This window comes from Ambystoma mexicanum, chromosome 7p (assembly GCF_040938575.1).
Source record: "Ambystoma mexicanum isolate Mex_15411 chromosome 7p, UKY_AmexF1_1, whole genome shotgun sequence".
NCBI classification, from domain to species: Eukaryota; Metazoa; Chordata; class Amphibia; order Caudata; family Ambystomatidae; genus Ambystoma; species Ambystoma mexicanum.
Window position 1 is genome coordinate 426,978,770 of NC_090939.1, and position 14,954 is coordinate 426,993,723.

At 45.1% G+C, this 14,954-nt stretch overlaps 1 pseudogene; it reads right to left on the reverse strand.

Moving 5' to 3' along the window:
• Positions 1-14,954, reverse strand: part of LOC138525946 (tRNA pseudouridine synthase Pus10 pseudogene) — a 132,823-nt pseudogene that overhangs the window by 38,376 nt on the left and 79,493 nt on the right.

The following is a 14,954-nucleotide window of genomic DNA, read 5'->3' on the forward strand; positions in this document are numbered from 1 at the left end:
TGCTGAAACCATTGATAGTAAGATTTAGATATTACTGGGAACATGAGAGGTGGGCCGTCAGCCAACTTAGTGGGCATCAGAGTAGCTCTGGCAACTTCCTCTGGGTCTTCCAAGGTAGAATCCACTACAGTCTGACTGCACCCACTATCCCTAAGAGCTGGAGTATCTACTCCATTGATCTGCACACTGTCCTTAAAGTAGTGCTTGGTGTTATCTGGAATCCTAGCATAAGCCTCTGAGACTTTAGGCACCCAGGAACCCAGGGAAACTAAAACTACCTCAGCTTCTATCCCACTGGGGAAGGAGTCTGAGGAGAAGTATGCTCCGGTAATCTCTTGTTCCTTGTAGGAGGAGAAGGCCAGATTAGCAGAGTGGACCCCCAAGGTTTTGACCTTACATCTGGGATCCCCCTTCACGTGGTCAGTTGCTCCACAAGCAAAACAAGATCCATTGGGTCTGTTCACATAGGGAGGCTTACTATGAACAGAGTTCTGTATCGGAGGCTGACCTCCACCACCCTGTGAGTTCTCTTGTGTCTTACCCTTATTGTTCTTTTTGTGGCCCTTTTGGGAAGAAGATTTATCACAGTTTCCCCACCCTGCTTATCTTTGGACTTTTTCCCTTCCTCCTGCTTACCAGGATGAGTCTTGTCTTTATGGGACACTCGATGTGACACCCACAAATCTGCTGCAATGGCTAGCTTCTTAGGATCTATCTCCTTTGAATCTGCCAAATGCTGCTTAAGCTCAGGGGAAGAAGATGCAAAAATATGTTCCAGCATGACACGACTTATCATACCTTCAAAGGTAAAAACCTTGTAACTTTCGACCCAGTCAGTCAAGTTTTTTAAGGATTCAGTTACGTAAGATACCCAAGTACCACCTTCCTTTTTCTTATACTCTCTGAATCTTTTTAAGTATTGGGCAGGAGTCTTTCCAAACTTTAAGATGAGAGTTTGCTTCAAAATTGCAAAATCTGCTCTCTCATCTTTTGACATTTCCATAATGGCACTGCAGCCAGAATGGGGCAGTCTGCTAAGTAACCAGGCAATTTTATCAGCATTGTCAACTTGTTGAACTTTACATGCATACTCAAATGTATTCAGCCAGTCCATAATTTCATGCTTTTCCTCAGATCTTTTGGAAACCTTGGATGAGAAGGGGCCCCAGACCCATGTCCAGGACCCTTGGATTCATTGGCAACTTGAAGCTTAGCCAGTTCCAACTGGTGATCCCTGTCTTTTTGTTTTTCTGCCTGCTATATCTTTAGTTTGGCCATGTTGAACTCAAGCTCCTTCTGCCTAAACAGCAGTTCTTGCTTCTTGAATTCAAGTATGGCCTCCCCATCAGCACTGGCAGAGGAAACATTCAACATTACATCCTAAAAGTCCTCATGTTAGCTGTGGATCAGTGGAGGGGTAGAAACATTAGTTCTACCAGTGAGAGCAGCCCCACCTCCTTCTGCACTGTCCTCGGAAGCTATAGCTCTAAGCTGAGCTTCTTGCCAGTCCATGACTCTCTGCATCATTTCTACTTTTGTGCCTTGAGAGGAAACACCTCTCTCAGCACACATCTTTCTTTTTTTTTTATAACTCTGTTTATTGAGTTTAAAAGCATAACATAATAACAAGAAACATGAATCATCGGCATACAACAAATGAGAGAGGCATAGCAGTATCAAAGGCAATATCAAAAGCAAGAGGGGCTCCGCAGGGTCGAAGGCCCAGGACAGTTGCAGGGCAAGGCAGGCAAATAATGTTATTCAAGATGCTGAACTATATCCATCGGCGGGGTTCAATGCGCGTCAAGCCATTTGCCCCATATTTTTTCGAATTTGCGGGGGCAACCCTGTGCGTTATAGATCCGATGTTCTGAAGCCGCGCAACTGTCCAGGTCATTCCTCCAGCGGTTCAGGCACACTGGGTCTGCAGAACCCCATTTAGCCGCGATAAGTCTCTTGCCGGCACCTAACGCTATTGACAGGAACAATTTGTCATGTTTTGTCAGGTCTACTTCTCCCCAGATGCCTAAGAGTACCATTTTAGGGTCCCCAGGGATTGGTGTTTCCATGGCGGCAGAGATCATATTAATACCGTCCCCCCCGAAGACCTGTAGCACTCGGCAATCCCATATCATATGGTAGAAGGTGGCTGGCTCAGTTTTGCATCTGATGCATGTCCCATCTTCTACCACCCCCCCATCTGGCCATTGCAGTACGTGAGTGATAAGAGCCGTGAAGGATTCTCAGTTGTATTAGTCTGAGTTTGTTTTCTATCCCAATTTCCCTGGGGGACATTAATGCATCAACCCAATCTTCCGGCTCCAGTTGGCCCACATCCCTTTCCCACTTTTCTTTGAGCCCGTCAAGCTGTGTAGCCCCAAAAGAATTGAGGGCCTGATAGAGAGTGGAGGTGACCTTTGAGGGGATGCCTTGCGGGAGGATATTGGTCTCAATGGGAGAGCATGGGGGTATGTTTGTCATGTCTGGGAATTGGATGTGGATGGTGTGGGCCAACTGCGCATGCGAAACCGGTCCATGGGCGCCAGATCAAACTGCACTTGCATGGTCCCGAAGTCTAGGAGGCGACCCCCCTGTATCACATGTGCCAGTGTGTGTATCCCTTTTGCGTGCCAGTGCGCGAAAGAGCCCATTTTCACTACTTCTGGGAGGAGTGCGTTGTGCCATATAGGTTGGGACAGTGTTGGGATTCCTTTCCAGCCGATCAGTTTGTGTGCTTCCCGCCAAGCTCGGCGGACATGATGAGTCGTCTTGGGTAACTTCGGGAGATGGTTGTAGGTGGCATACAGTGTCTGCAAAGGGGTTAACGGGGTCATGGTTTCTAGCTCGATACGGATGTCCGGTAGTGTGGGGTCTGCATGCATCCAATCGTTTACCACTCCGATCTGTGTCGCAAGGTAATACGTACGTATGCAGGGTAAACCGTTACCCCTCTCCCAGATCGATCTCTGGAGTGTATCAAGGGCAATTCTGGATCGCTTCCCTCCCCATAGTAGCGTGCGGAGATTCCTATCAATAAGTGCGAAGGTTTCTCTGGGGATGGTGAATGGGGCATTTTGGAGAACGTAGAGGAGTCTGGGGAGGGTCATCATTTTGAATAGTGCGGCTCTGCCTATTAGCGACAGAGGGAGTGATTGCCAGTGGGAAGTGTCTCTGTTGAACCACTCTATTAATGGTTGTAGGTTCAGCTGGGGGAACCTTTCAAGTGTCGGATCGAGTCGGATGCCTAGATATGTAAATTCCCTGATGGAGATATGGTATGGGCAGGACTCAGGATTGGGAAGTAGATGCTTTTGGTTTCATTATGGTTACTATGTGACATAGAGACTACATGTAGCCATTGACAATATTGAAACAAGTCATTGCAAAGAATTATGTAGTCTATTGTAGAGAAACTTGTATTGTTCGACCAGGTCCAGGCAGGAGGGTGGTCATATGGAATGTTACCATTGACAATGGTTAAATTCCATTCCTGTCACAGATGATCCCACATTTCTCCATGGTGATTGTTGAACTTGGATTTGGAAGCATGCCTGACAGAGGAAGTACAACAGGCATTCAAATCTCCTCCCATGACTAGTAAGTGCTCACGTAATTGAATTTTCAATTCAGTCAAAATAACTGAAAAGAGGAAAGATGGCAGGATGCCAGATTCCAGTACATATTAAATATCAATAGGCCTTGAGTTATTGGGCCCCATGCAACCATGCATCTGAGGACTAAAATGCCATGAATATCATTTCTGAGGCACAAACCTTTGATCCCAACAGAATTGCAGACAGCAATCATGAGGCCGCCTGATGGACGGCCACCATTCGGACAAGTTGTCATTTGAGAGATAATGGTAAATCCATGAAAAAATATCTAATTTTTGACTCAAGTCTGCTGCAAAATCTCTGAGATTATGTCCTGTATGTTTGGGAGAATTCTCCATAATGGCTAATTCCCCTTGCCACTGACTTTACTAGTCTCTTTAAACTTAGAGACCCAGTACAAACTATCCTCCCATAGAGTACTGGAAGGGTTAATAGTTATCCCTTTTTGTCTGTTTCTCATGGAACAAAGTTTGTTCCCCTTTCTCTAAGATTTGGCTGGTGGCAGTGGTATCTACCATTTTTATTCTACGGCGAGCTATGAAAATAGCCTCAGTAACATTAGAGGCTATGGTGGTAGCCTCAAACTCTAATCCGCTGGACCCCTTTTAATTTTATTTGGTTCCAGTCGGGTTTATTCACCATTTCTTTTTGTAAAGGGCTTTCTCATGTTTTACTCTGTGCGCCAAACCAGGTTTAGTTCCTTTGGTTGCCGTCCTTTGGCAGGCTTCTGCACAGAAGCACTCCTTAGGTGCCTGAATGTCTGGGTGGACAGGATGTGAGGGAGGGGTTTGAGGCCCCCTGCACAGGGTCTCCTTGGAGACCCAAGTTGCACTCTAGTTTGATTGGCTAGGTGGCTGTCCTGTCAGGAAAGCCACCCTGCTGTGTGATTGACAGCCAGACTGTGTGAATTGGGGAAAACTGCTTAAAAGCAGGTCTCTGGGACTTGGAAGGCAGAGTCACCACTGGAATGAAAGAACCAACGAGGAGCTGAAGGAAGATGACTGCTGCAACTACTGGACATTCCGGTGAAGCCCTGCTGCAGGTCTGAATCGCCCGAAACTCTGGCGACAGAGAAAATCTGCAAGGAATCCTCTTCCCTTGAGCTTGGTGGGACCAACCAGCTCACCAAACACCAAACGCTGGCCTTCCTCTCCTGGTCGAATTTGCTGTGCCTCACTGCAGTGAACCATATAGCCAGGAGGAACGGATCCTGTTTGGGTTTTATGGAGCACACCTTTTATTCATCACTTTGCTCTGCTGCTGGTTTCTTCCCAGGGCAGTGCAGGACCCTCCAGTCTTCCTCCTTCTTGTCACCACAACAGTCGCTTCAAGAACCGTGAGCCTGCAGGAACTGCCAGGAACAACTGCCTCAGCTACAGCATTCTTCTTCTTTTAAGGTACAGTGCCAATCCGGTCGTTCTTTCCATCTGACCATGGTGAAAGAGTTTGAAATCTTTCTGCTCTCCGAAGGCTTGTCCTTTTCTACTCCTTTGAATAACTTTTCTTCCAACCAGTTTCGTTTTGAACTCTTGCCAAAGACTTAACCACAAACTACTCTGAACTGTTTGATCCTCTGCAAAGACTCTGAACCATTAACATTGGCCCAGGCCTATTGACTTGAATCCTAGTTGTAGTATACCTTTTCTAGATTGCCCTGCCTATCACTTGTGGGTGTTGTTGATTTGGGATAACCATCTTTTCCTCCCTTTTAAAATGTGCTCATACTTCATTTTGAGCTTAACTTGTCCAGAATTGATCGAGGGTTATTGTAGTGTATCAAGATTGTGATTTTATGCTGCTTTATATTAGTGAACTGTTTTATAACTGATGGTGTAAATAAATGTAAATTCTTTACTCAGAAACTCAGTGTTTGTTTGAACCATAGTAATTACTGTCCTTTGTGTAACTTCTGATACTGCTCACTTTACTCTTGAGATAAGTCTGGCTGCTCAGACATCGCTACCACTTTACTGTGAAGTACATGCTTGTACCAAAGGTGAATTTGTACTTACAATTGTAGTCTTAATTGTGTGTGGTGTTCCCAAAGGGTACTGCATATGATTCTGCCTAACACAGTAGTAGAGATAGCAACTTAAACTTGTCATTTTGTTCAATGACCATGGCCTTTACTTAAGAGTTATTTATGCACGTGGCAGAGATCAGAGCACATGATGAGACAATGAGTCTAGTTTCTGTAGCCAACGTTGATGGACCATTGAGATTTCTAGTCTGTGGCAAAGGAGAAAGAGTAAGGGAGACCTCAACACCTACTTTTTCAAGTCCATTGCTGCAGAGACAAGGGCTTATACACCAGCATTAGATTTTAGAATTCATTCTACAATATGTGTTTTGTTCTCATAAGGAAATTACAATCGCTCAATGTCTTTCAAAGAGAGCAAAGTCAGATCTGAAATGTGCTTAGTATAAGAAAGGATGGCTCTATGATTTAGTGCAAGTTGGCCCCTTTTTTGATTGAGTTGTTTCAGCCATAATTTTGGAGCAAATGGCTTATCAAATGACAATGGATCTAGAGATTTTGTCATTTGTGTTGGAGATGATGGTGTAACGTTTATAGATGCCTCAGGCAAAGACGAGATAGATGGCATTGGAATAGAAACTGATGTTAGATCAACTTTTGTGGATGTAACCATACCCTTCAATTGTTTTCATCGACAGAACATGGGAGATAATTTGAGAGGTTTTACAAAAGAAGAGCTTGAGATGATGGTATATCAGTCTGGGAAGCTGTTGTAGTTTTAGATCTAACATTTCTTCTGTCTGACACTTTGGCAAGACTGGAGCTCGGGACTGGGAGCGCGAGACTCAGAACCTCTTCCATTGCCTGCAGACCGGCTTTATTTGTATTCAATTTCAGACCTTGTAGTTTTTTAGCATTTTTTACAGACTCTTGTGAGATATTATCAAGAGCTTTGAAAACATTCTTTTTCAAGCTTTTTTTTTGTTTGCTGTTTTTTTTAACGTACGATGGAATTTTGTATATGATTTGATTCTTCAATTGTAAGTGATACTTGATTAGAATGTGTTTTCTTCTTTTTTTTAAATGTTGGTATTGAGAGAAGGCTGGTCCTCAGCAGAAACTAAGGTAGGTTGAAGTGTGGAAGGAGATTTTACAAATCAGTGCAGGTTTGCCCTATATTTTCTTTTGGCTCAAGAGCAGCATTTAAGCTGTGCAATGACTTGGATGGAAAATCAATTTGAGCCCCATCAGAAAGAGCTTGTTCATCGACTGTCTGAGGCAGACAAATGAATTCCTCCATCACAGATGTAGATAATGGTGTATCATTATCAAAAAAGGCAGCTGTAGAGAAGATGCCGGATCAACTGGAAGGATGGTGTCACAATTATTTTTGGCCAATAATGCAGTTTTAATTTCGGACCATGTGATGTCATTGTTTTGTTTATAGGAATTAAGATAATTTGTCATGTTGTTCATGCATTCTACATGTGCCTTTTCATGTGCAGATACTTGCGATCGTTATTTATTATGAAGAGTAGACATTCGTAAATCACAAGAATGAATAAAGACGTCTATGTGGCATGTTCGAACCAGATTCCAGCAGTAATTTGGGCTAAATGGGACTCACTGTCCATGACATATTTTCTACTTCATTCCAGCTACACAATCTTTGTTTTTTTCCGTACAATTTGGTTGATGTGTCTCTTCATAGAGGAGGTAGAAATAGTGTAATCTAAAGACAAATGTAACATATCCTTCACATGATGGTAAGTTACTTGAGACCTGTGAGGGAATGACTCTGCTACAGAGACAGAAGGCATATTTGTACAGGAATCATGCATATCTATTTGTTTGTGTGCTGTGTCATCCGGAATGAAGGAAAAAGTAACTAGAGGTAAGCCACTACTCATGTGCCTAATCAAACTGTCATCCATTTCGGGAGCCTGCAAATCCTCTTTATGAATGGTGCTCCACAAGTTATACATGCGAGATGGCGATCGCTGAAACGTAGCTCTAGATGTCTTTAATTGGTAATTGTGACTCAAAGTGAGGCTCACAGGCACATAATGCTTTCACAGTCGCCACACAAGATCTCCGATGTGCGCTCCAGCAAAAGAAAATTCAAAAGAGAAATAAACAATGCTGGACTACTAAAAAAAGATCCAACAAAATAATGTTCGTAAATGCCATACCTAGTTTCTCGCAATGAGAACAATCGAGGCTCAAAGGCAGAATGAGCCTGCAGTTGCCTTGTCTGATTTGTTCTGTCACTGCCGTACATTGATCCAGGCTATGAAAAAGGTCAAGGCTTAAAGGCAAAGGCAAAATTATCCCGCAGTTACCTCAACTGTAAGTGTACAGAAGAAGAGCTGTTCTAAAGCAGCTGCGAGGACGGACAGTTCGATCAGCAAACCTTTTCTTTTTTTTAAAGCTCAGAATAAAACAATGTCATTTCATTTTCTGCCTACTTGGAACTCATGTCTTTTTCTGACCTCCTCAGTTGACGGCTCCTCTGGCTCTTACTCTCTGTTTAAAGTATTTTGCTAAACAGAGGACAGGTGGAGGTTCACTTTCCTCAGCTGGCTCCCTCTTATGGAACAGCCATCTCCTACCGCTTTGCCTTGAGCAGGACCTTCTTAAATTTTGGAAGCTCCTTAAGACTCTCCTCTTTACCTCCCCCTTCCCTTCTCTCCCCTGCCAAACCCACAGTTGCTGTGATTGGTGTCCTGAGCACTTATGCATTCTCGGGGCCCTGACCTCCCGCACCCAATTGGCCCAGCTCCTGTCTATCTGCACGTGCACTTACACCCTTCACCCTGCTGGCTCGTACTTACGCCCCTCAAGGCTCCAGGATGTGTATCACTCAACAATGCTAGCACTTCATCCGTGGCTCACCCATGAGCTCAAACTCCACAGCACTGATCCATGCCTTCTTCCTTGCTGCACTAGCACGTTCTGAATACTCACAAGGTATAGTAGGTACGTTCTGTTTTCCTCTTCCCCCCAATGCGTTTATGTATTGTGTTTGAAAGTAATTTAATGAATTTTCGACTCCTGTTCCTTCTCTTGCGCTGTGGGCTCTTTGAAACAGTATTTCTTATTGTATAAGAGCCTAACAAGCAAACAATGAATACATAAATACTGTGTTTGGCCATAGAAGTTTGGGGAGAGGTTTTTAGTGGCATCTGCCCACTACAAATCTCTTGTGGCATCTCACTACATTTTGGCTATGCTGTACTACAGTAAGTCAATGTGCAAACACTGGGTAGTTGGTACCAGCATTTGTTTAAAGCAGGTTTCTGAAACACATGGCTCTTCAGAAATGTCTTACAGATTCCAATGATCTCACAATATTGACCACATTGGCTAGTGCTGATGGGTCTTGAAATCCAAAACAACTGGAGAACCATTGGATGTGGACCCTGATGTAGCGTATCATACAAAATACAAGTTCTGCCTTCCCAAAGTCTCTCTTTCATTATGGGAGAGATTCTGGGTGTGGTGTGGTGCTACAGGGACACCACACGAGGCTAAATGGCCAACAGGAAAATTTAAGGTGGCACATTGCTCACAATGTTCAGTCAATACCAGCTTCTCAGTTGCAGTGACTGATCTGTTTAGTGAAGTGACTGATTACTCTCCAATCCTACACACAGTTCTTGAGGAAGTGGTAGAGGTTGCTATGCCACACAGTATTTGCTAATGCGTTTGCTCAATTTGTTAATATACAATTTTAAACTGCAACATTTATTTTGTAGGGTTTTTGATCAAGATGAGACAAAACAAAACAAAAATTATACTGTTTTTGCTGTTTTGAGTCTTTAGTCTTTAAGTTTTGAAAGTACATTTCCAAAAGCTATGGTAGAATTTTTAGGAATACATGAAAAAGCAAGCACTGGCAATCCAGATAGCAAAATACATTGTAAAATGATGTCATAATCGGCTGTGAACAGACTTGTGTAAGGAAGAAGGGGGTTGGTTTGCACCCCTCCCCATACATTGAACACGAAAAGGGACCACCTGCTCTTGCAATGGTGGGTGACGGCCTCCTTGCCCTTCCCTGGTCCCAGTGGACGAATCCCTGGCACCTACAGAAACCGGGCTACTGCAAGATGCATTTGGACACCTTATTGTGCACCCCAGACTCCATTGTTGGACTATGCCGTATTCTGATATTTGTGAAGTCTCTCCCTCCCTTTTGCAGCGCTGTGCAGGGTGAACACTGACAGCCCCCACCTCCTCCTGCACCTGTGCCACCCAAACCCAGTTCTCACGGATGCTCTGGCGTGAATTGTTGCAAGCAAACAGTGTATTCTTTTCATCCTTCCTCTGAGATCACTGCCCTGTGTGTGACCGCTCTGAGTCATGACTTGTAGCCCATCCATCTCCACAAACCTCCTCCAACTCCTCTCACCCCCACCTTTGTAGAGTTCAAACCTGTGCCCCTCTTTGATGTAGCTTAAGAGTGACCCTTTCTCATTGATCACCCTAGAGTGCCCCCATTATAACTGATCTCATGTTGTCATATATCCTGCCTTAAACCAACAGAAATCAATTGATCCCCTCCCATTCTGAAGTGCCAGAACAGACAACTGTTAAACCCCACACCCTAGTAAGCCACCTGGGGGGCATGACCCCACACCCTTCACCTCTACAAAGGTCTGAGGTGGGATAATATAAATAAGTTTGTACAATGTATAGGCCTCTCTCCATTCCAAGGTATAGTTTATGAGTTATTATGTACTGCATGTCATAAGATAACGTGTAGATTAGTTAGACAGAACCCGTCACCTCTCCTGGACCCGAACTGACCTTCACCTCGCACGGACTGGCCCAGCTGACCCACGTGATGCCTACCAGACCACAAAGCTGCCAGCCAATCTCTTGGAGCCTGCCCCTACACTGCCATACTGTGTCCCAATCCCTCGCCAATCCAAATGTAACTTGTAGACTGTATGGAAAGCATCATCCATGACGCTGTAACACTTTAAAATGTAATGTTTTTGTAGTGTTTGCCAGAGCGCTCTCAAGGCAGCAGAGTTTTCTGGATGCTGAATCTTATATAAAAAACCTTCATCTCTCTCACAACCAATCTCCTGGTCTAGTTCCCTACTGGGATGCGTCCTTTATTCTGAGTTATAATTGTATTGTGGGGAGCGACCACCTTTACTTAGTGACCCCGAGACGCGATTGCGGGTGCACACAGAGACACCCCGTGTCGTGCGGCAAGATCCGGGACACCCCCAGCAAAACCATTGCCACTTGCGGCTGAACAGTAAGCGTATGCATCAGAGAGGTTCCAAGGGTCTCAGCCATTGCAAATACCGGACTGCTCACCGGAGCGGGCCACGGCTTGGTTGTGGGGGAGCCCCGATTGTGGACAGATTGTGAACGGAGGCTCTCGGATCACCCCGGTCACATGAGTATTGGTTGCGAGAACCTTAAAAGGAAGGGGATTTGAAAAAGGGGGTTATGAGTAAACGTGTAACGGTGAGGGAATAGGGTGGGAGTCAGATCTTGGATATAAGGCTTGTATGAATGCTGACTAGTAGGCTTTTTCTCCTATTTCTTTATATTGCCATTAGATTCTGAACATAGAGGTAATGGAAAACGGGAAGAGTACAGGAGCCTTGCTCCGAAATGGGGTGGAAGGCGACGCGGCATAGCATTACCTCGACCAGCACAAGGAAATAAGTGGAGATAAAATAGAAAAACGTAGGAGTCTTGTGTAATCAAAAGACTCGGGAGATATTAGCAAATATTTTTTCTTGTGTGAACATCTCTTTTAGAGGTCGGCCCAAAAGCGGCCCAGGGAAGATGGAATGAGAAGAGTGAGTGTGGGGAGAGAATATAACAGTGTAGACAAGGGAAGGGGGGTGTTAATTGTCATCCAAGTCAAGTGTGTCAGTACGTCTATGAGTATTTAGAAAAGTGTTTTGTATTGAATTTGTTAAGATTATCTTTTTGAAAAATGCGGGAGCCGAAAAGAAGTAAGTGAAGGGTTATTTGAATTGTGATGTTATAACTTGTGATATCAGGTGAAAAGAAGTGTTTCTTGATCACACCGCTGCACATAAACATACAAAAGCGCACAAGAGGGAGGCACAGAACCATGGGGGGATTAGCCCATATTTGCCAGCACCTCCCTCTGTACAGCGAGAAAATTAAAAAGTACCATGACCAATGGTGCACTGAGATCAAGGGGGAGGGAGCGCCCCAAGTATGGCCAGAAGGGGGATCATTTGATAGAAGGATATCAGATCTTGTGACAACATACTTGTTGGCTAAATACCGGGGAAAGCAACTTCAAAACAGATGGGAAATGTTGCATCTTTGGAAGATGTTTGAGGAAACGCCCCCTATAAGCAGCAGAGAAAAAGAAGCACCACCAGAGACACTGCTAACTAGGCCTGCTGAGGGGTACAGTGATCCATCATACGTGCCGCCGCTAAGTTCGCCCTCATCACCCGCAGCGGAGAATTCTTTTTCCACCTCAACAATAGCCCAATAAAAGTAGTACAAGTGGGACAAGAAGGTAGCCAAGCAAATGATGAACAGGGAAGTGTAGCCTCTGACAGGGATATAGAGGAGTGTTGGAGTGATCTAGATGAATATGAGGAAGGAGTGGCTGTGGCAGGCATGCCACTGCGAGAAGAGCCAGAGGATGGGGTAGTGAGAGAAAGTTGGCAGGGGAGGCTCCTAAGCAGGTTGGGAAACATGTCATTAAGTAAAAAGAAAGGAGTAAAGGTAAGTAAGACAGGAAACAGGACAAAGATGCAAATGCCCCTCATACGCAAGAGAACAGGGAGGCCTCATTACGTACCATGGGAACAGATGGATAAAAACAATTTGTTGAATGTGTTGCCCCCACTTTCAGGAGGGGCGAGAAAGTGTATATACGCTTTTCAGAAGCATACCGCAAGGGTCCGGCTGGCTATAGGGGATGTCAAAAGCTTGATAGTTTCTGCCGTAGGAAACCAAGCAGATGGAGTGTGGGTGAAGGCAGGGTTACTGGGAGTGACACTCGATTGTGATCGTCATGATGGGTCATCCGTTAATATTGTAAGGGCTCAAGTATGGGATGCACTGCGACAGACCTTCCCTGACACCCCGGATTTACACTCGGTGATGCAATGCACCATGGGGGACAAGGAAGAGGCTGTGCAGTACATTCTTTTGGTGCAGGACCTGTGGAGGTCAGAGACGGGCACGGTTTGGGACCAATCCACCTCTCTTTTTTACTTCATTATCAAGAGAGGCCTGCCAAAGGAGGTGCAGAAGGCCCTAGATAAAATTTCTGGGATTGAAGCCAAGGGTTGGCCTGAGATACAGAGCATCATAGTGCACCATTGTAGGAGGATCAAAGAAAGAGAAAAATAAATAGTGCAGAGGAGGTTGGCAGACAATGCAAAACTGGTACAGAATAAGCTAGTGAAGGTCACAGTGGTAACAGCTGCCCTACCCCCTAAGAGACAGGGGGATGGAGAGGAGGGGTCAGTGGATCCACAGGGAAGGATGGTAGCAGTATGGCCCGCAAATGGACAGAAACAATGGGTCAGAGAGGAGCAGTAAGAGGGACCCCAGTGGCAAGGAAGGACTGGAAGAGGCTGCCGTGGGTACCGGGGGCAGAGAGGAGGGTATGGAGGCCCAGGACCACAGGGATAGGGGACAAGGACCCATGGGGTACAGTCAGAATGCACAACAATTTGGTAATGAACAACAATTTGGTCACTCTCACCCAGACAACCAGTATGGATTGCCAATTGGGTGTTTTGGACCGCAGGAACAGCTTGGCTACAGTTACAAGCAAGGGCCCAAGCAGTACAGCAAGGGCCACAAGCACCAGAGCAGGGCACGCAAAAGCGATTAACACATCAAAATGCAATGGGAAACACACATACAAATCTGTTTGTCACCACTGCAAATGGTGTCCCAGCACCGTTCCACAAAACAGCCATGATCGGGGAAAATGTTTTCACTTTCCAAGGTACAAACACCCACCCATATTAGGACAGCCCACAGAGAGCACTTGCGTATCCAGTCCTATCGACTACCCTGCCTCCGGACGAGGAACCACTGGTGGGGGCGGAGATAGGAAACAAGCAGTTCATCTTCATGGTGGACTCAGGGGCAGAAAAATAGTGCTCATGGAAGGTCGGTTTCTACTTTCGGGCCAGAAATTGGAAATGCAGGGATTCTCTGGGGCAATTTTAAAGGTTCCCTAAACAAAAGATTTGGACATAACAGTGGGAGGGAAGACGGTATGAGCACCCTTGTTTTACCATGAAGATTCACCCATAAACTTGTTAGGGAGGTATCTCCTCAGTAAGCTCAACATGACCATCTCCTTTACAGAATGAGTGATAGTGTGCTCCACTCCAGGGTTATGCCCACTAAGAGCCATGCTAATGATCAGTACCATGACAAATGAAGTAGCAGTGAGGGGGTGCTCACGAACACTGACATGTTCATTTATGGGATACAGGTACTAGCGAGAGTTGGGCCCAAAATAACACAAAAATAATGACGAGTACCCTCTGATTTAATTTTTTGCCCAGTGGTGACCCCAGAGATTGTGCCAGGCACCATCCTCTCACTGGACCTACAGGGGGTGCAAGTGCCAGCTAAACGTATTGTGGCAATAGGACTGGACACACATGGGTGTGTGGGTGTGAGCGGAGAACAGTGTTGTGCATAGACCCGAACATAACACTATGCGATCTTACTGACAAAGAGCTGATCACTGACAATGACAATGATGGGGAGATAATAATGGACATTTGTTTGTCATGTGACATAATGGTTCAAAAGAGACGATAAATAACCCCCTCATGGCCAGTGTCAGTGCACTGCCCTCAATTTGTGACGAAGATAATGCAACAGGTGCCCTTAAGCTTATGGACTACAGGCCCCCATGATGTAGGGCTACTACAGGAAGTGACGTCAGTAAAGATAAAATTGAAACTAGGGGCAGTATTGCCCAGGGTTAAAAAATAACCCCTGTCTAGAAAAGCAGAAGTAGGCATAAAAGAGACAATACACACACTACTACAACAAGTTATCATTGTAGCATCAATTTCACCTTGTAATATGGCCATTTACCCTATCAAAAAGGCAAGGGGTGGGGCTTGGAGAATGATACAGGACCTACGCCCTCTTAATGACGTCATATAAAAGGAATTCCCTCTGGTCCCAAATCCGGCATCCATTTTATGCAGTGTTCCGTAGGAAGCCACATGCTTCACAGTAGTGGACTTGAAAAATGCTTTTTTCTCAGTACCACTTGACCCCAGTTCCCAATATTTGATGGTATTTACCCTAGGGGGGAAAAGGTATGAGCATTGCAGATTGCCCCATGGATA